Source organism: Xenopus laevis, chromosome 2L (genome assembly GCF_017654675.1).
Source record: "Xenopus laevis strain J_2021 chromosome 2L, Xenopus_laevis_v10.1, whole genome shotgun sequence".
NCBI lineage: Eukaryota > Metazoa > Chordata > Amphibia > Anura > Pipidae > Xenopus > Xenopus laevis.
The window spans coordinates 188,236,689-188,258,107 of NC_054373.1; the positions used below are offsets into that span (position 1 = coordinate 188,236,689).

Genomic DNA, 21,419 nt, shown 5'->3' on the forward strand with positions numbered 1-21,419 from the left:
TGCTTTATCCTTATATGGGTTCTTATTTATTTTGTAAAACTGTAAAACATAATAACATTGCATCACAACCTGTACAGCATATACACACATGTAAACACATACAGGAAACATATCATCTTACTTACAGACGGTTATGTAACCAGGGGTCTGTGTAAAAGTGAAAGATCCTAAGGAGTTCTGTCCCTCTGCTTGTGAGCAGTCTGTGTGTGCTCAAAATGGATACTCCTCTACTTCCTGTGAACTTTAGTGGGAAGGCTTAACCTTGAATGACAAGTCTAATTAACATGTGGGCAGCTATCCTAAAATGGTCCACTAGGTGGCAGCACATAACAGCTAAACCAATACTAATGCATACAACCTAACATTACAATGCCATCAGATAAGCTATAAACAGCACAATTTACTTTTCTGAGCTTTCTGGATAAGGGGCTTCCAAATAATAAACCCCACTCCTGAGCAATATTTACTATAATGACATTTGTGTAATACTATCATGATATTTTGGTATGATTTTCTCACAGAAATTGACATGTTTCTATTTGTTTTTATCAGTGTTTATGAAAAGATGTATTTGAATCAAAAATAGAAGGGTTTCTTTAAAGAGGGTATTGAAAAGATATATGGATCATAAAAGAAAAACTGTTGGCCTATGCAAAATAATTTCTTTATCACTAGGCCCATGCTACCACATAAGGTTGTTTTTTTTTAAATTACATTATTTGGATAAAAATACCATAAAAATGAAAGATTTGCAATCACATATTGCACTTGATTCCTTCGGATGCTATTAAGGTCTATCATATTATATAAAATGCTGTTCAAAATCTAAAATATGCAAATTGAATGGTCTGTGTCGAATTTATTAGCACTTGAGAAATGCCAGCGGATACGGCAACAAATGCCCAAATGGTTACGGAAACATAAAAAAACAAAAAAAACAAGGAGTTTGAAATATCCAAATAGAAAACCATTTTAATAAATGTAATTCCCTAGACCCCTAATGCATCACAACTGCAACATTATTGTCATAGTTCTATAACAAAGCAATATGAAAAATATGTTTCACAGTACTTCAGTTAATGAGTTGTTGCATGGCCCGACGTTATGCGTCTTTAAATCTTTGCTCTTGGATTACTGACCTTGCTCATTGGATGCTCCAGGCCAGGGACAAAGATGCTTTCTTTGCAAAAGATGTTGTGAGCTAGAATTAAAGAATGTGTTTGATAAATATGCCTGCTCCCTTGAGGACAGACACATAGGGCAGACTTCGATAAATTATTCCAAACTGGCTGGTAGTGGATTAAAGGATTCTGCTGCGTTAGTTCAGGCAAAACAGTCAGACAAGCACAGGAACTTCTGGTACATTTATTACAACATGGCAGGTAGGTGTGGCCTGTCCCATTATTGCTCTCAGCTTAGACAGGAAGAGGGAAACAGGAACAGGAATGAATCATAAGACAATGCCCTTAACCAAAATGGCCACACAAGCAGGTTACTACAATAAGAATAGTCATATCACCTAAAATGATTATATTTATGTTTTTCATACTTTTCTTTCTCTGCAATCATAATAAGTGCAGCATTATATTTCTCTGCCAGTTGTAAGAACTTCCAATTATGAACCTGTAGTGTTTAACAGCAGCTCTTTTAAGGGATGATGCAGCCACGTGGAGCAGAGCTGGCAACTTCTCATCTTGTTTGTTATATGGCAATACGCTTTGTTCTTATTGGTTCAGGAATGTGACTGACAGTGTTGCTTCACAGAATGGTTATTTCATCTGTTTTGTGAAACAAAACTGTCATTTTGTGGAAAGAATGAATCCTGTACTATAAAATCTTGCTTTCTGTTACAAATATCAATTTTGTCATTCAAATCTAGCTTGACAAGCACTAGTTACTTACACTATTATATATTATGTCCACGTTTTTTTTACATAATTCATTCTGTAAGTAACTTTGCACATAAGTGTTTCCGTTACATGGAGGTTATACATTTATGAGACAGATTGCTTGTTAAACTGTACAGAATGGAGTTTGTGATATAATGACATCCTTTTGTGCACTAACCAGATTTTCTTCTCATTCTTTAATAGAAATAAGTCTTTTGTATATTTTTTTGTAACATTCATTCTGTGTATTAGGGATAGTTTTGTATACAGAATGTATTTGGGACACCCCATAAAATGTAACCTATACAGGGTGCTGCACTTTGTACTCTGTCAAATAACTATTTTGCTGTAGCTAGCCAATGGGAGTTTAGCTCTCCCCCAAACCTTTGGAAACAGATGCCATATGCTTAGCAGGTCACCCCTTTAATTAAGGAAAGATATGGTGTATAAATAAATTTGCATGGAGTCGAATATCGAACCTCCACATTTCAGCGCTGGCAAATAAATTTTGCGAATCTCCCGCAAAAATTTGCCAGCGTCAAAATGTTTGGAAGCGAGTCTGAAAAGTTGCTTGCGTCAAAATTGCAGCGCTTCAACACTATTCAGACACCCATTGACTTTAACGCCGGTGTCGAAATTGACCTGAGTGACTTTTCAGAAATTCCAATTCCAAAAAGGGCATCAATTTTCAAGTATCACACATTTTTCACAGTTTCCAGAATCTCATGCAAAATTCACAAATTTTTCGGCAAAACAAGAGAAATTCGCCCATCACTGTATGTAAACTGCTGATTCTTGTCCATTTCATTTTCCATCCCAAGGTTCTCTGGAGCACTTATACAGAATGATTTAGCGTGTTTTGGTGCATTTAAACCTACATTTACATAAATGCCTGAACGCTTAACCCCCTACCATTGCACATCAGGATGCATCACAATTCAAAAATACCTTCCTGTGTAACCTGGCAATGCCATATGCTGTTAAAAACAACTGATTGAGATCAGCAAAACAATAATGACTTGTAACTTTAAATTTAAAAATAGGTCCCATTGCTTTCTATGAGGCAGGCCACACAGACCTCATAAGCTATCACCATAGCAAACAAACACAATTATATTTAACCAATAACAAAACTCTCCCGTTGTTTGGTGCTTGGGATAGTACTCTATTACATGGGACTATGAGGAATTCTATTTAGCTAAATTCAAATGCCTGGAAAAAGGTTACTGAGTAATCTGAGTAATTAAGCAACAGCTGCCTCTGACTTCAGCCTCTACATTAATATGCAATGTAAGGTTAGTCCATTAGTTACTTGTTCCAATTCATCTATTACCACTGATACAAATGCAAAAATCTGCAGTGTGCATATATATGTATTACTGAGCAGTTCTGTAGCTTCTGGATTATATAGGGAGTTGGAGGGGGCTGTAATGTGATATTAGTTCTTTATTTTGTGAATTAGCTACTGGTCTGGCTGAACCATGCTCTTTATTTAGAGGATCATAGGCAGCTTTTTCTCTGGAGTCTTCTACCTATGTCACAGGTGAGAGGCCAACTCATTTTTATTGCAAGCTGTTCATTTTTGTCAACAAATTCAACATAAAAAGTTTTATTGATTGATTATATATATACAGGTATGGGATCCATTATCCAGAAAGCTCCGAATTATGGGAAGAGCATGACCCTAAGACTTCATTATAATTTAAATGTTTCAAAATAATTTCCTTTTTCTGTGTACTAATAAAACAGTCGCTTGTACTTGATCCCAACTAAGATATAATTAATCCTTATTGGAGGCAAAACCAGCCTATTGGGTTTATTTTTTTTATTTTATGATTTTTAGCGGTCCAAAGGTATGGAGATCCAAATTATGGAAAGATCCCTTCAGAAAACCCCAGGTACTGAATAACAGGTCCCATTCCTGTATAATATTAGTTAACTACTTCCTGACCAGTGTGATCACAGGCTGTAGGATCAATGTCACTGTCTGTCAAACCCCTGATTGCTGGTGCCATAGATTCTAAGAAATCAAGTATTTTTCCTGCTGCTCTGTGTTTGATCCCTGCAGCAAAGTGAGCTCTCTGGACACTGGGAAAAGTCAAAGATGGCCAAAGGGAAAGGGTTAAACACAAGAGCAACTTTCTTATTAGTACCCATGTGGGCCCAGCAAGACTATTACCTTTTAAAGGGTAAGGTGGCAACTCTAGTATTTCTTTCCCTCCAGCTCAATTTTTTTTTTTTAGAAATCACAAAACCCTGTGCAAGACCCGGAAGAAAATGACATAGTTGCAATAAAAAAAAACATGGAGTTAAAACTGGCAAAATTGCTTTCTCCCAACATTTTAAGCAGAGTAAATAAAAAGTTCAGACAATTTAATAAGTTATTGGGGGTAAACAAAGCTTTTAACCCCATTAAACTTTAAGTAGTGGGACTGAAGCTGTTTGGCTGATGGCTTGATAAATGAAATGATCACATTTTAAGAGTTAATGATAAAAGCTGGGGGAGGTGGCAGACAGCAACGGAAATTGTATCTTAACTAGCAGTTGCCTGATGGTGTTCCCCATCCTCATCAATCTCTGCACTAGTATGACTTTGTCTAAAACTTTTATTCTGTAAAATAACCCTTTTTTTCATTCTTGATTTTCTACCTGCTGTTATATTTTGTGTTTGCTGGAATTTTTTAGGGTCAAGGAGCAGGATTCTGTTTGGCCGTTTTATTCACTTTTCATGATTTCTTTCCTTTTTCAGATGGAGCCAGAATTGAGCAGAACAGGGAGAGACTCGGCGCAGCTTCCTAGTGAGCCTCTGGTTAGTAAGTGTACGTAATATATTTCTGATATCTTTATATATCCCTAAACACGATGAGGTTTTTTTTCTAACAATACAATAGTATTTATTTCCTACAAAAGACAGGGCGGAGGTATTTTACATGGTGTTGGCACTGTATTTATCCTTTCATGTGTTCTTGGTATTATACATGAAGTTGGCACTGTATTTATCCTGCTGTGTGTTCTGGGGTATTATACATGGAATTGGCACTGTATTTATCTGCTGTGTGTTCTGGGGTATTATACATGGAATTGGCACTGTATTTATCTGCTGTGTGTTCTGGGGTATTATATATGGAATTGGTCCTGTATTTATCTGCTGTGTGTTCTGGGTATTATACATGGAATTGGCACTGTATTTATCCTGCTGTGTGTTCTGGGGTATTATACATGGAATTGGCACTGTATTTATCTGCTGTGTGTTCTGGGGTATTATACATGGAATTGGCACTGTATTTATCTGCTGTGTGTTCTGGGGTATTATACATGGAATTGGTCCTGTATTTATCTGCTGTGTGTTCTGGGGTATTATACATGGAATTGGCACTGTATTTATCCTGCTGTGTGTTCTGGGGTATTATACATGGAATTGGCTCTGTATTTATCTGCTGTGGGTTCTGGGGTATTATACATGGAATTGGCACTGTATTTATCTGCTGTGTGTTCTGGGGTATTATACATGGAATTGGCACTGTATTTATCTGCTGTGTGTTCTGGGGTATTATACATGGAATTGGCACTGTATTTATCTGCTGTGTGTTCTGGGGTATTATACATGGAATTGGCACTGTATTTATCCTGCTGTGTGTTCTGGGGTATTATACATGGAATTGGCTCTGTATTTATCTGCTGTGGGTTCTGGGGTATTATACATGGAATTGGCACTGTATTTATCTGCTGTGTGTTCTGGGGTATTATACATGGAATTGGCACTGTATTTATCTGCTGTGTGTTCTGGGATATTATACATGGAATTGGCTCTGTATTTATCCTGCTGTGTGTTCTGGGGTATTATACATGGAATTGGCTCTGTATTTATCTGCTGTGGGTTCTGGGGTATTATATATGGAATTGGCCCTGTATTTATCCTGCTGTGTGTTCTGGGGTATTATACATGGAATTGGCACTGTATTTATCTGCTGTGTGTTCTAGGGTATTATACATGAAGTTGGCACTTTATTTATCTTGCCTTGTGATTTGGGTTATTATGCATGGAATTGGCACTGTATTTGTCCTGCTGTGTTTTCTGGGGTATTTTACATGGAAGTGGCCATGTATTTATCCTGACATGTGATCTGGGTTATTATAAGTGCAATGGGCACTGTGTTCATCCTACAACATGTTCTTGGGTATTATACATTGAATTGGAACTGTGTTTATCTTGTTGTGTGTTCTGGGATTTTAAACATGGATTTGACACTGTATTTATCCTCCCATGTGATCCATCAGAGAGGGAACAATTGTTATGTCTGATTAATGCGAAGCAGCAAATTCTTCTGGAGAACATGGTCCAATGTGACGAGATGCTGTTTCATTTGCACCAGCTTAAGGCCCTTCATGCAGTTACGTAACTATTTGCTATGACTATGGAGTATGGTTTGTGGCTTTCCTACAGCAATTTGCAGTTGAGCTCTTTTGTTGTTGTTTTGCAGCTTGCCAGTTTGAAATCTAAACTGAATTTAATGCTAGTGCTTCAGTTATCCTAGCAAATGGCTAGGGGTACATTTTGGGTCCACGACAACCTGGCATACAATATATTTGTTGGCTACACAAATATAGTTATTATACTCGGTAACACTTTTGTGTATTTAAGAATTTAAACCCACATTTGAAGGAAGTAAAGTCATTTTTAAACATTGTCTCCCTGCACAAGCACTTCTTCCCCTAGAAACTTCTGAGGAACATCCCTCCTCCCCTGTACCTTACTGCAAAAGGCACTACCTCCATTCCTGGTGGCATCACTTCTGGTCCCTGGTGCTCATCACTGGCATGAAGCATGAACACTGGAAGGTGATCAGGTCCTTGCTTCTAATACATATGATTCTGGTTGATCATCAGTATCAGGAACCAGCAGTGATGCATCCAAATATGGTGGTCACCAAATTCAAATGGTAGAGCTGCTCAGACAAGTCAGGTATAGTGAAGCTCGAACATTCCTGGGTGTCTGGTCTGTGTGATTGGGGAGGAGGGTCTCGGCTGTGTATCTATGATCACTTAATGGCCTTATTCTGCATAGGGGAAAACATGAACATTTAAGGTATCTTGTACTATTCTTATTAAAACATATAAAGCTCTCAGGCTGCAGGGCTGACTTTGACAAATATACTTTGTGATGCAGACTTCTGTTTTCCATACTTGCCTGAAGTTTGTTTCTTGAAACCAATGGCTTTTATTAAAGGGAACCCTACAGATTTACAAAAGACCCTTAAAACATCATATAAACTTGTTTAAACACTATGAGATTGTAGCCATTACTCTGCACCCTGCTCCCTTCTTCCCTGTATGTGAAGACATTTCTACTAATTAGCATTTCACTTTCTGTATGATCTATAAACTTGTAAAGTTACATGGGTCACCCTATAAAGATACGTGACCTATGTGTCTTATCTCTATACAGAATATCAATGTCCATACATGTATAGTGCTCCTGAGGAAGCCGTGTTCACGGCGAAACGCTTAGGGCAGCATAGGTGGATGGTGGGAGACCTAGCTCTCATCCGCTCTCCATGTAGACAGGCAGAATTTGGGCCTAAGGGAACGGAATTGGAAAGGGAGGGGGGTAGTGCCATACACTAACCATAGGCTACTTTTTGAAGGAGATTCTCTCCTTTTGAAATAGCACCAATTTTTTTAGAGGCTTATTACTATCCTCACCATCCACCGTGCTAATAGTTTTTATCCTTTTATGTTTTTTAAGGCAACTGTCCTGCACTGTGCACACATAGTGTGTCACAGTGGGTCTGGTTAAGGGAATGTGGTGTTTGCAGTGTGGGCTTGGCCCAGTGATTTGTAGTGTTTTTAATATTTAACATTAAAGGTAAAGTTTTAATGCAGTACGTTATTGTGTTATTCCATAAGACACTTGGTGACATTGCCTGAACTGGTTTGCATTTGGGTTCTATTATAGAGGGAGGTGCCGTTGAACTTAAGTACTTGCCCTATACACCCCTAATTTATTCTAGTTGTTTACAATTGTCTCAAACCTGCGGGCAGATAACTACTGGCCTTTACGGTCCACAACAGCTCAGTTTTTCTTGATATCATAAAAAAAAAGTCCAATCAAAACATTCTGAAGAGGAGAATGGCACTGATCAAGATAAAATGCTATAATCCTCTCCAGAAATAGAAGGTGCTGAAAGCAAGAACTGATTGTTCCTTTCTGGTGAATGTTCAGTAACCCAACCCCCCAACATGCCATTCTTATATTATAAAATGTAAATATGTAGAAATAAATTCTAAAATTCATATGAGACAGTGAAGCAGATCTGCACAATGACCTCAATCTTCATTTGTTTTCAATGATTGAGCAACTTGTACATGGTGAGAAATGGATCAAAACAATGGCAGAGATTGCAGTTGGGATTGTTGCTTTGTTGTGTGTGTATTTTTGCCTGACATTTGTCGAACAAGTTTTGTACATATCCCATTATTAAAGCTACATTGTTGAATACTAAAATGAATTACAAAGTGTTGTTAAATTGAAAATGTTTGTAGTATTAGAAAATTTCAGTCAAGGTTGAAACCAATATAAAGAACTTCTTACTACTGGGCATAGAACTGGGAAAAAGATCTGAATTATTGGTGTTATTCTATGGAACATTTTTGCCTTCTCTGGTGATAGGTAGCATTGTATGTAACAGCTATTGATGGAAATAACTATTGACTTGAGTATCCCACTGAAATACACTATAAGGTTATAAGACATTTACCTGTTCAACGTCTAATTCCCAATGATTAACATGAAGTTGGCCCTCCCATGCTGCTGCTTCTGCACCAACATTCTCTACCCTTCTAGCAAGGTTTTCATTAGGTGTTGGAACTAGTGATGAGCAAAATTGCACCACTTCGGAAAGCTTTGCAAAGTTTTGCCAAATGCATTGGAGCCAATGGCCATTTTTTCTTGCACCAAATGCATTGGGTCAATGTGAATATTTACTCATGCCAAATGCCTTGAAGGCAATGAAATTTTTTTCCTGCACAAGATATATAATTTTTTCTGTAGAAACAAAATGAGACATGAAGAAGAGACATGAGAGTAGTTTAGATCACAGGCTGTGTCAAAAACACCAAACGCATATGGCAGTACAAAGCAGGATCCAAAAGAATAGTCAGGACAGGCAGTGGACTAGACAAGATCAGGGGCAGGCAGAGTCAGGAACAGATCAGAAAACCTAGTAATCACACCCTGGAACTATTAAAAATAGACCTACATTGGCAAAGAGTTATTGTCCATGGTACCTTTAAATATTCACATTTCACCCCAACCGCAATGACACCAGGAGGTGAGCCAAAGAGAAAGGACACACACGTAGTGATGAGTGAATTTGGGGCGTTTCGCTTCCCCAGAAAATTCGCAAATATCCTGTGTAATTTACAAAACGGCGAAAATTTTGCAAAACGGTGGACGCCGGTGAAATTGCACCAGCGTCCAAAAAAACGGATGCCGGCATCCACTTTTTTTTGCCGCCATCGAATTTTCGCGCTGGTTTCTCGAGTTTATTTGCCGGCGGCGAATCGCTGGAATTCATCATGAATTCGAGCCTGGCAAATAAATTCGCCCATCACTACACACACGTCAAAATTGGAACAAGCGCACAGAAGACTAGAGCTGCGGGCATCCTCACAAGGGGTGTGGCGGGTATCCCCTCCAGCCCACTGGACTACAAGGTATTCTCGCAATACATTTGGGATAAAATTCCAGCAAAAAAGCAGTTGCTAGAAAATACTGTGTCAAACAACAATTCTTGAGCAAAAAAATTCAACTTTTTTATTGCAGAAATGTACTTGCCCCATATTTTTTTTTTCTTGACTATAATGGGTTATGTTATGACATAAAATATGGTGATGGGAGAGCATTAAAGAAAACACAGATTTACAGATTTGCCATTTAGTTTATGCTACTTTTTCCAACATACTGTAAGTGATTTTACCCGGCATGGTAAATAGGTCTCACAGTGTATCAGACAACTTGCTTGGAAGATTCACTATACGGCTATGATGGCACTTATGTATACTTGAAAGAGCTCTGCTAGACATCTGTTTGGGGAAAAATATAAGATAAAGATAATGTTTATATGATGATAATGTTCCTGTCAATGATGTACTGGATGCAGCTTAAGTGTTGCTCTTGGTAACATGTTACAATAAGTACTCTGTAAGCCCATGATTAATATGTTACAGCAAAAGATTTCTCAAAAACTGGATTATCAGGTTTCATAAAAGACCTTCTGTAATGTAGGTTAAGGGTTATATATATATATATTTTAATGTAAGAGCTAGAGGTGACACTGTCAAGAGATGAATCTCTTCTCATATAAATTGCCAGTTTCCTTCCACTCCAGACCTTGCCTGCATAAACACTGTTCTTTATTTTGTGATAAGCAATAATTAGTTTCATTGTGAAGGTCAACAGGGTCCAGAGCTCGCTGCAAACAGGCCCTTGTGGAGTTAAACACTTTGTGATCTGTAATCAAATGAGTTTCGGGACTAAATAGCAGCCACTAGACATTATTATTATAGAGAAATGTTTAGGGGTTAACCTTATCTCCTGTCAGGCCCTGGTTATCTATTTTCCACTTGATACTGCAGCAGCAATGGACGTAGATGAGATCAAATGAGTCGCTTTATCTTTTTGTGAGATAGGGCAAGCGTAGACATCTGGACATTGTAGTTTGAGAATTTTCAAATATTATTCCACTGTACAAGACTCCGTTCTCTCAGATGTGTTTACAACACTTGGAACAGGACAATTAGCATTATCACTGATAGGCCCCATTCTCCGGGACCTTGTAGAAAGGGCTCTGGTTTCACGTTTTGCATCTTCTATGAGGGTGATCCAAGAGCTTTACACCAGTTACCCCCAATCCCTTTACACTCCTAAAGAGTCACAGAATCCTATCACATAAAGCTGCGCAGGATTCCAGCAAATACATCATCATAGGGGCCACCATAAATTCTACCATACTTCTGTAGAACGATATACCCTTTTTAAAATCAATCTCTTATCTTCAGTAGACACCATATTCTGCCACTGCTCGTTAGTCTCTATATGAGAACATCCCCACCATTAGCAGTAAGTGTAATATAACATGTAACCCACCAATTGTACCTGTAAGAAACTTGCCCTGGTGGTCTAGTGGGCAGCATCCTTGGCATGGGCGCCCAATGCGCCACTCTTGTCCTGCCCTTGCCGGTGCCATCTTGGATTCCTAGGGTGCACGGGGCACCTGCGCGTCTCTTAAAGGCGCAGGCACGATGGCATCATTGCACCAGCGCGCAACGGCACGAATTTGCGCACATTTTGGCGCCAATTGGATCCACATTTAAGGCCCATTCAGACCTGTAGCCAGTGCCCGTTATGGGATCATATCCTGTGGTTTCCTGAGCTTTGTGCTACCTGTTCCTGAATTTTCTTTCCTGACTGATTATCCGTGTTTGACCCTGCCTGTTCCTGACCTGCATTCTGTATCCTGACCCTTGCCTGCCTGCGACCACTCTTCCTGCTTAACCCCTCGATTGACCCTTGCCTGCCTGACGATTCTGTTATCCGCCTGCCTCGACCCAGCCTGTCCGACCATCCTTCTGCCTTATCCAGTCTGTCTGATTATCTGGTTTTGACCCCTTGCCTGACAATTCTGTTATTTGCCTGTCCTGATCCGGCCTTGTCCTTGACCTTCTGCCCAAAGACTCTTGCTATCCGGTCGTGCCCCTTTGCCAGCCAGAACACCTCGCCTTGTACCCCTCGTTAAGTCCAGGTGGCACCCAATTAAGCTGAGGGCTCCTCCAGAAGCCCAAAGGTGGTCACACTACTGGTGAAGCCAAGCCGAGACCAGGGTCCTTGGCATTAGCATTAGAACAATGGCTCAAGAATGAAGTACCCTGTAGAAAAGTGTAACTTTTCAAGATACTGTAAATTGATCTAGACCCTTCTGAAGGCCAACTGTGCAAAATAGGAGTGAGGGCCATTTATTAATTTCTGTAATGTCAATCTATACCAAGTCCTCCTTCCATTTGTTACTTACTATATTGAACTATGTGGATTAATCACACTGTGCCCCTTCCTTTCCACGTATATAGCTATGAGCAATTTAAGATAAGCAATGAATTCAGCAGTAAACCCTTGTGCATTCTTTACTTCCAACATCCCCTGAATAGCAATGAGTTGTATATGAGGCCTGTTTTGCTTTGCTTTAACTATCCATTTGCAGCTATCACCTAAACGGCTTTCATAGAGTTTAAATTGCAATTATTGCAAATGAGCTGCTGCATTGCTTTGAATTATTTGCATTCCACCACAGTTAAATGCTCTAATATTGGTATAACAATGATATATTAATCCATCGAAACATGTGCTGCGCTAGTCTGAATATTCAGGCAGAAAAAAATGATTAATGCAGAAATTTGCATTCAGTGTATGCCTAGAAATCAATATTTCAGCTTAGGTAAACAGCAGTTTTGCCTTAGTTGTATTAGTTTTCTTTATACTGTAGATGTATGGCAGCAGCTGAACCCCTCCTTCTGCTTCGGAAAGTGACCTTTTGTGCCCTTCAAATCAAACCAGCGAAAGCCAAAGAGGTTGGTTGGTATTAAAGAAAAAATGGCATCACTTGTCAGAAATGTAATTGTAGTGATTCTGATTTATTTTGAGGCTAGTTAATGTTGCTAAAGTCCCCTGAATTAATGTTTTAATCAGTACAGTTTTAGTTTTTGACTGCAGAATTCATTAAACATTGAAAACCAGGCCAGAATGGTAATTTAATCCTAGGAAAGGAAAAACGGGCACGTCATTCACACTCAAGTTGACTCTTAATGACAATGGTTGATGGAGCTCAACACAGTTGGAGGCTCATTAAGCGAGAATTCATGGAATGTATACTCTAAAGGGCAGGGGCATCCTTCAGAATTCTCTGCATTGTGGTAATCAGATTTCTATGGGCCCCCTATGTAAGGTTCTGTTACCCTTTCCTGGTGCTTTATTCTAAGGTAGATTTTGTTCTGGTGATTACATGATACTGATCAGGTGGTAGGAATACACAAAAAAGCAGACTGTGTGAGCACTCTAAGGCTATTAAAAGTAAATGGGATCTGTTATCTGGAAGTCCAGTATTCAGAAAGCCCCAAATTATAAAAGGCTGTCTCCCATAGACTCAATTTTATATAAACCAATTTTTTTTTAAAAAAAAAAAACGATTTCCCTTTTTCTCTGTAATAATAAAACAGTAGTTTGTACTTGATCCCAACTAAGATATAATTAATCCTTATTGGATGAAAAACCAGCCTATTGGGTTTATTAAATGTTTCATGATTTTCTAGTAGACTTAAGATATGAAGAACCAAAGATCCATTACCCAGAAAACCCCAGGTCCTGAGTATTCTGGATAACAGGTCCCATACCTTTACAATGAAATTACAACTGCTCTAGCCAATATAGGTCAGAGACAATGGGAAACCTGGTACTTATAAATACATTAAAAAAATGAATACACCGCAGCCCACTAACCTATTTATAAGATTTGGATTTCATTTTTTTCATTAACTTTTTCTCAAAAAAATTGTGGTTTTCAGAAATTTCTTTAAAAATTATTTGAAAATTTTGCGACTTATTAAGTATAAACATCACAAAAAAAACTCTAATAAAAAACTTCTCCAAGTAAAAGTAGTTTAGATCCCATAGAAGTCAATCGAAGCTGCACCGATCTTTTTTTTTAACCATTCAGAGGTTTTCAATTTTTTTTGCTCATAATTAACTGAAAACACAAGGTTTTAGAGATATTTGTATTTTTTCAAATCTTTCAGCACTTTTTTCCATTCATACTTTTTATATTGAGATATTATAATAACTTTCATGGCATTCATGGTTTTAGAGAAATAGAGTTTAATTGTGGCTTCAAAAGCTTTAAAACAGGCATGGGATCCGTTATCTGGAAACCTGTTATCCAAGCTCCAAATTAAGGTAAGGTTGTCCACCATAGACTCCATTTTATCCAAATAATCGTGATATTTAAAAACGATTTCCTTTTTCTATGATATAATTACATATAGATATAATAATATAGATATAGATATAAATAATCCTTATTGGAAGCAAAACCAGCCTATTGGGTTTATTTAATGTTTAAATGATTTTCTAGTAGACTTAAGGTATGAAGATCCAAATTACGAAATAATTTGTTATCCAGAAACGCCCTAAACCTGAGCATTCTATATAACAGGTCCCATACCTGTAATAAGAAAATGATGCAGTTATTTTTTGGGGGGTGAAGTGACATTATACCCCATATAGTGTGATTTTGTAATTGTAAATATCCAATGTCTATATACAGTAGATGTTTATGCAACTTTTTCCTCCCTATCATTCAGTGTAAACACTGTTAATATAGTTCCCTGATCCCAAAAGCCTACAAAACTCTTGCTACAAACATAAACTAATAAAGAAGAAGATTTGTGCTTGGCCAAAAAGTTGCAAGGTCACTTGAATGGCAGCACTTAAGGTCAGGGGCCGTTTTATTACTGCTTGTATTTTTTTCTCAATTCAAACATTTTAGAGTGTAAAAAAAAATGCAAAACTCCAATGTAACAGTATGCTATCTAAAAGCTTCCATGGGCATGTAGAAATCAAGGGAAGCTGCCCTTTCCAAATTTTAAAATGATTAGTTATTTCTAAGTTTGTGAATTTATTGAGGTTTTTTTCGCTTGTAAAATTTAAAGATTTTTAGGTTCTCATATTCTTATTTGGATTTGTTCTGTGTTTTTTTTTTTTTTTAATTCGGCTCTTTTAATACATAAGAGGACATTTGTGTTATTTTTTTATCTGAGTTGATAATATATTTTTAATATGACCACATTTATATGAGAACAGCCTATTCCAATGACGGACAAATGGTTATGTGTCAGAGTGTAAGAATAATAAAATCTAACAATAAATGCCCCTATCATTCTGATGCTACAATAACCAAATGCCCAAGGCAGGAAAGGTGAAGGGAGGGGTGATGTTCCCTATTTATTTATTCTCTTATTAATGACACCCAGTGATGAGAGGTCACTTTGTAAGTTACTGACAGAATTCAGAGTGTCAGCAAATACTAGATGAGGCCCCTTTGTACGGAAGTGCTTTCTTCATTTGCTGAGTTCCTCCCTGTGTCTGATTTTAACTGATAAAGAACTGCTGAGGGACAGTTGTAAGCAGGAAACTATTTTCAGTGCAATATCTGTAGCTAAGAACATTCAGTCCTCTTCCAACATTTTGGGAGGGTTCAAGTTATATAACGTATGTATGTGTACTCCCATTTCAATCTATAAAAGCCTGTGAAAAGTGGATTGTCTTTGGCAAAATGCTCATGGGACACTTCGGTGTAACATGATCATTTTCCCAAGGCAAAACCATTAAAAATTCAATAAACCTCATTCCATTTGAAATAGCCTTATCTCGATGTTTTGCCTTCCATATAACGAGGTCATAGCAATAAAATTATCAACAGAGTTTAGTCATGGTTGCAAAAAAACCTCTTAAACTACAGTGTACAAATTTGAATTTTCAAATTCAATCAGTATTTCTAGAGAACGTATCAGTCAACAGGTAGCTCTATCTGTGTAAAAACAACTATGTTCAGAAAAAGGCAGCTGCAACTGAGTAGAAAGTACAAACACAAGACCTGTCCCTGAAGGATTCTAATGCAGGAATCACATAATTGTACTGCTGAAAACATACTCACAGTGGGGGCACTCTCTGAGGCCATCCAACAGGTTATTATAGACGGTTTCATGTGCTGACATTCTAAGCAGTGGCTTTAGTCTTCATCCAGGTAGTTTGGAAGGCAGTGGGTTTGTCTTTTTGCTCTGGATCAAGTCTTCCTGTGAGAAGTTCCAGACCACTCATTGTAGAGCATCAGGTCCATATTTTTACCAGCTCCCCTTGATGGTTTCTCACTCTTGATACAGGATCGTATGTAAAGGCTCTTCTGGTTGCCCTCTGCTCAGTTGGGTGATACATCAATGTTACTCCAGGGTTCTTCTAGCTTCTCAGCAGTGCTTCATGATTTTGTCCAGCCTCTCTGGCCAATGAGATGGTGTCTAAGACAGGTGACACTTCCTGGTTTGTTAACTGAAACCCTGCAGCACCAATCAGGACCTAGGCAATCTTAAACATAAAGCATGAGGGCTGCTGTGTTCTGTAAGCAGACTGCCATCGATGTACTATTTAAATACAAAACATGTCATTCCAATGCAATGTTTGGGTTACATATGAATGAAAAGACTACTTTATAATCCAAGCAGTAGATACAATACTGGGTTTTAACTGTTTTAGGGATAATTTGTTTAGGTGTAAATAAACTCCATCACTTCAATTACCCAAAACAACCAATGAGAGCTATACTTTCATTCTCCAACTTCATTGGTGCAATGTAGCACCCATTTACTGTAAGTAAATGAGTCATTCTGCTCTGATAAACACAATACAACATTCTTTTTATTGAATATCATGCCAGGCTTTGGAATAATTGGTACACTTGTGCTTTATTCAAATGGGAACTGTAAATTATATTCGTACAGTATGATTGATGATATATTTCTGATTCTTTGAAAACTGCCCTCCCAATTCACAGAGGCATTTTCATATCGCCGTAATAGATCATTTGGTTCTTGGGCTGGTTGAGCGTAACAGACTGGCTATTCATTTAAGCTAAAATGAAAGCCTTTTCTAGAATTCTAGAGTCATTGAAACTGTGTCCAGACAAATGTTATTAAGGACCACGCTGGGATATAACCTTATTGTAGCCAGTAAAAGTAATGGTTATTTCATATCAATTTATATGCAAATTGCATTCAGCCGAAAATACCATTGTGCTGAATAATACTTGTACCAGTGGTCTCTTGTCGGTATGCTTTTTGCTAGCAATCAAGTGCAGTAAATTTATTTTAGGAAAATATTATGTAATTTGACAAAAGGACAGATGACCGGTGAGATTAAAGAGTGAGAAGAAATGATTAAACATTTAGAATAAGAGAGAACTTATCAAAATTGGCCGATGGAAATGTATAATGTAAAATCAAAATGAAGAAATTACTCACCTCTCGTCAATAGGAAATATCGATTGAGTTTTATTTAGTTAAATGTTATGTATTATTGATATGCTAAAGCTTCTTACATGACTCATGCTTCTTTACTCTGATAAACAGTCCCAGTGATTGAATTGACAGCCTGTCAAAGACTTGAGCAGAATGTAGATAGATTTGTACATTTTTGTAATGCAGGCTGATATTTTTATTGGAATGCCATGTGATTTTTTGGCATGTCAGGGGGTTGTTACCCCTGTTCTCTGAAAGACATACTAGATCAACAGGGGCACCAGGTTGTGCTCTGGAAAGCATTTTCTAGGTCAGGGGTCCCCAAACTTTTTACCTGTAAGCCACATTCAAATGTAAAAAGAGTTGGGGAGCAAAACAAGCATGAAAAAATTTCCTGGGGATGCCAAATAAAGGATAATATTGGTAGCCCCTATGCGGACTGGAAGCCTACAGGAGGCTCTTTTGTGGGCATAAACCTGTTTTTTATGCAACCAAAACTTGCCTCAAAGCCAGGAAATCAAAAATAAGTACCTGCTTTGAGACCACCAGAAGCAACATCCAAGGGGTTGGTGAGAAACATGTTGATTGTGAACCACTAATTGAGGACCACTGTTCTGGCCTAGGTGATATGATCAGACACACCTAGAGAGCAATTATCTACTATTCAGGTGTCCTTACAGCAGTGATTCTCAAACTTTTTAGTTTTGGCCATCATTGATAGTCCAACATTTGGTTAGGGTCCACCTCAAAGGCCAAAGGTTCCACTTCATTCATCTAACAAAACACTGGTAGTGATGAGTGAATTTTTTCACCAGCCATGGATTTGATGCAAAATTCCATATTGTGCCATCTGAGAAACCTTGTCAAAAATTTAGAGGAAAAATTTGCTGCAACAAAAAAGTCGCTAAGACAAAAATGTCACCAAGACAAAAAAGTTGCCATAAGAAAAAACGCCTATTGACTTTAATGCATTTAGACAAAAAAGTCGCAAAGAAAAAAAAAAGTTGCCACAATTAAAAATGCCCATTGACTTTAATGCATTTGAAATGAGAAAATCTGTTGGAAAAATGTTGACCCCATTGACTTAAACTGACACAGTTCGCATATTTTTTGGTGACGTGAAGCAGGACAGATTGGCTCATTACTAAATACTGGCATGCAGCCATAATTATTATTAACATTTATTTATTTAGCACCAGGATATTCCATAGCGCTGTAAAGTAAATGTGTTTACACAACTAAATCGCATTAATTACATACATAGAACATATGGAGTTACATACATCACAACCAATACCAGCACAAAGGGTGAGGAAGGCCCTGTGCAAAAAAGCTTACAATCTAAAGGGAAGGGAGTAATAAACAAGGTGTGGGAGTGGGCAAGATTAGAATTAAGTGGGTGAGAGTTGTGGTACTGTATGTGGTATTGTATTTGGTAGTTAAGCAGAGTGAGGGGAGGCTTCTCTAAAGAAGAGATTTCTTGAAAGCAGAAAGGTTGGGAGAAAGTCGGACAGACCGTGGGAGAGAATTCCAGAGCAGGGGTGCATCCCTTGCAAAGCCTTGAATAAGGAGGTGAGCATATAGAGATGAGATCAGAGATGTAGGAAGGAGCAGAGTTATGAAGTGCTTTGAATGTCAGGGTCATTAATTTGAATTTGATTCTGAAAGGTAACGGAAGCCAGTGCAGAATGGCGAGGCAGAGGAGGAGCGGTTGCTGAGGTGTATGAGCCTCGCAGCAGTGTTCATTATGGACTGGAGAGGTGACAGTCTCTGCAGGGGAAGGCCAATTACAAAAGAGTTACAGTAGTCTAGAAGTGATATGATGAGAGAGTGAATAAGAATTTGGCAGCATCTTGGGTGATAAATGATGGTATTTTGCATATGTTCCTTAGGTGGAAGTGACATGATTTAATAAGTGATTGGATATGAGGAGTGAATGACAGGGCAGAATCTAGGATAACCCCAAGGCACCGGGCCTGGGGAGAGGGGGTGATAGTGGAATTGTTAGCTATGATGGATACTTCAGGGATGTTAATGAATAATTCCAGTAATATTTGAGACAGCAAATAGATTTTCACCCCAAGTCTCACTCTAACTTGCTGTCAAGTTGGGCTTTAAGGTGTATTGAGGGGAATAAATGGCCATTCTCCTCTTAAGTGGACTTCAAGCTGGGCATCCTTCGATTGATCGCTGAAATCCTTTGAATCGTTCGATTCGAAGGATTTAATCATTCGATCGAACGATTTTAATTCGATCGAACCATCGCCAAATTTGATGAAAAAACTTTGAATCCGATATTCGAATTCAAAGTATTCAAATTCGATGGTCGTATTTTGAAGTATTTTCAACTTTGATTATGTTGGGAAAAATGGTCTGTTTGTTGCTTATTTACTCTGGTTATACAGGAAAGCTTTGATTTGTGTTATTCTTCAGATATAATAACAATGGGAAACAAATGGGTTCATCTCTGGGAGAGATTACTATTATATTAACTACCGAATCATAATTAATATTGCCATATGAAAGAAATTGGAATATGCTCATCAGAAGGCATTATATAAAATAAATTAGAGCTTTGGATTGGTACAGTCTGAACATCTGTTAAAAAACAGGTGTTTTATGAGCCAAAAAAAGGCTTTTGCACATGTTATTTTGTAAACAGCCTAATGTTGATCTATTTGTTGCTTCATCAGAGGGACCAGAATGGTGAATCAAAAGGAATTAAAAAAGTGCATGTTTAACCCACACAGATCCACAGGCCAAGTGCTTATATATAGACTGGAGAACCCCAAGGTGACATCCTCATCTATTACAACAAGGGTATGTTTTACAATGGGCAGCCAAAGATATGAACTTTCAAAATCCTATAGTTGTCTATGATGTTTTTGGATGCAGTATGTGATGAATTTTTTACTAAACGATTAGAAACATGTAATAATCTTCCTACAGGTTGGAATGCAAGTAACAATAACAATTTGGACTGGGTGTAACTGAAGGTCTCGCTCTGAGCACCAGCGAACGGATCTGCCTTTTGCAGCTACTGCACTTCGCCAAAAAAGCCATCCTGATGACTTGGAAGGCAACGGCACCTCCGACTTTGAATTTCTGGAAAAAACTAATCGACGGTGTTCTTCCCAGTCAAAAGTTGACATATATGGCAAGAGGCTGCCCAGGAAAATTTGGGAAGATATGGCATGCCTGGTTGGGGGTGGGCCAGAATGTTTGAAGGTCGTCTAACTTTTCTCTACTAAAGGCAACATGTGAAATGTGACCGAGGCCTATCGATATATACGGACTGAAACTGACTTCTGCACTTTTACTCGTGGTGGGATGCCTAGTTCGACATGCCCACTTTAGTAACACTCTGAGCCGAACGCGGGTGACCCTTCCCCTCTTTACTCTTCCTTTTCCTCGGTTTGCCCCGAGGCTCTATTTCTCTTGACTCTTTCTCTTTCTTTTTCTTTGTAACTGGATGTTTAAAATGCAATAAAGAAAATCTGTTAAAAAAAAACAATAACAATTTGGGTGATGCAGCCACATAAAAGTCCTTCAAAACAGAAAGGCATAACAAGTTTGCACAATGAAAGATAAGATAATTTAATTGATATTTTAGTATGATGTAGAGAGCCATATTCTGAGACAATTTGCAATTATTTTTCAATTTTTATTATTTGTGGTTTTTATTCAGCAGCTCTTCAGTTTGTGATTTCAGCAATCTGGTTGCTAGGGTCAAATTTACCCTAGCAGCCCTGAATAAAAGACTGGACTATGAAGAGGAGTATAGAAAGATGAGTAATAAAAAGTACAATACATGTGTAGCATTACAGAGCATTTGAAAGCTGAAAAGAGTCAGAAGAAGAGGGCAAATAAATAAAAAACTATAAAATAAATAAATTATTAAAGACCAATTGAAAAGATACTTAGAATTAGCCACTCTGTAACATACTAAAAGGTAATTTAAAGGTGAACTACCCCTACCCAGCTCCCACAATGCCTTGAATGTTGACCTAAAGCTGCTAAGTAGTAACTGCAGTAAAGAGATTAAAATCATTGAATATTTGTTGTAAATTTGCTAAAAATTTAAAATAAGACCAAAAATTTAAAAATCAGCAAGCTTTATGCATTTCTTGGATAGCCAGCATGTATTTAAAAAAATTTTTTTCTCTGCACTGAACAGTCAGAAAAATAAACAAAGTTTCTAACTTAATTGGCTTTTGGCAGAGGGCCCAACAACAACAGATAAGATACTTTTGTAACAAATTCAGATAAGCAAATAAGTAATTGTAACATAATAAGATAACAGGTCCTTTGGGAGAACTTAGACTCACAGCTTAAAGGGCAATTCACCTTCATTAGCAAAACTGTAATAACTGGGAAAAAAAACATAGAAATATATTCAAACTTTCATAACCTTCC

The 21,419-nt window shown here is 37.8% G+C and overlaps 1 long non-coding RNA gene across 4 annotated transcripts; it reads left to right on the top strand.

Moving 5' to 3' along the window:
* The first annotated feature begins 3,216 nt into the window (after positions 1 to 3,216).
* On the top strand, positions 3,217 to 20,054 carry LOC108708805. Of its 4 annotated transcripts, none has more exons than XR_005965555.1 (4): positions 3,217 to 3,432; positions 4,639 to 4,708; positions 19,697 to 19,823; positions 19,953 to 20,054. It is a non-coding gene; the product is annotated as an uncharacterized LOC108708805 (long non-coding RNA). The 4 variants fall into 4 exon arrangements; XR_001934545.2 differs by having other exon boundaries at positions 4,639 to 4,698; XR_001934544.2 differs by having other exon boundaries at positions 4,639 to 4,698; positions 19,754 to 19,823.
* The last annotated feature ends 1,365 nt before the right edge of the window (positions 20,055 to 21,419 follow it).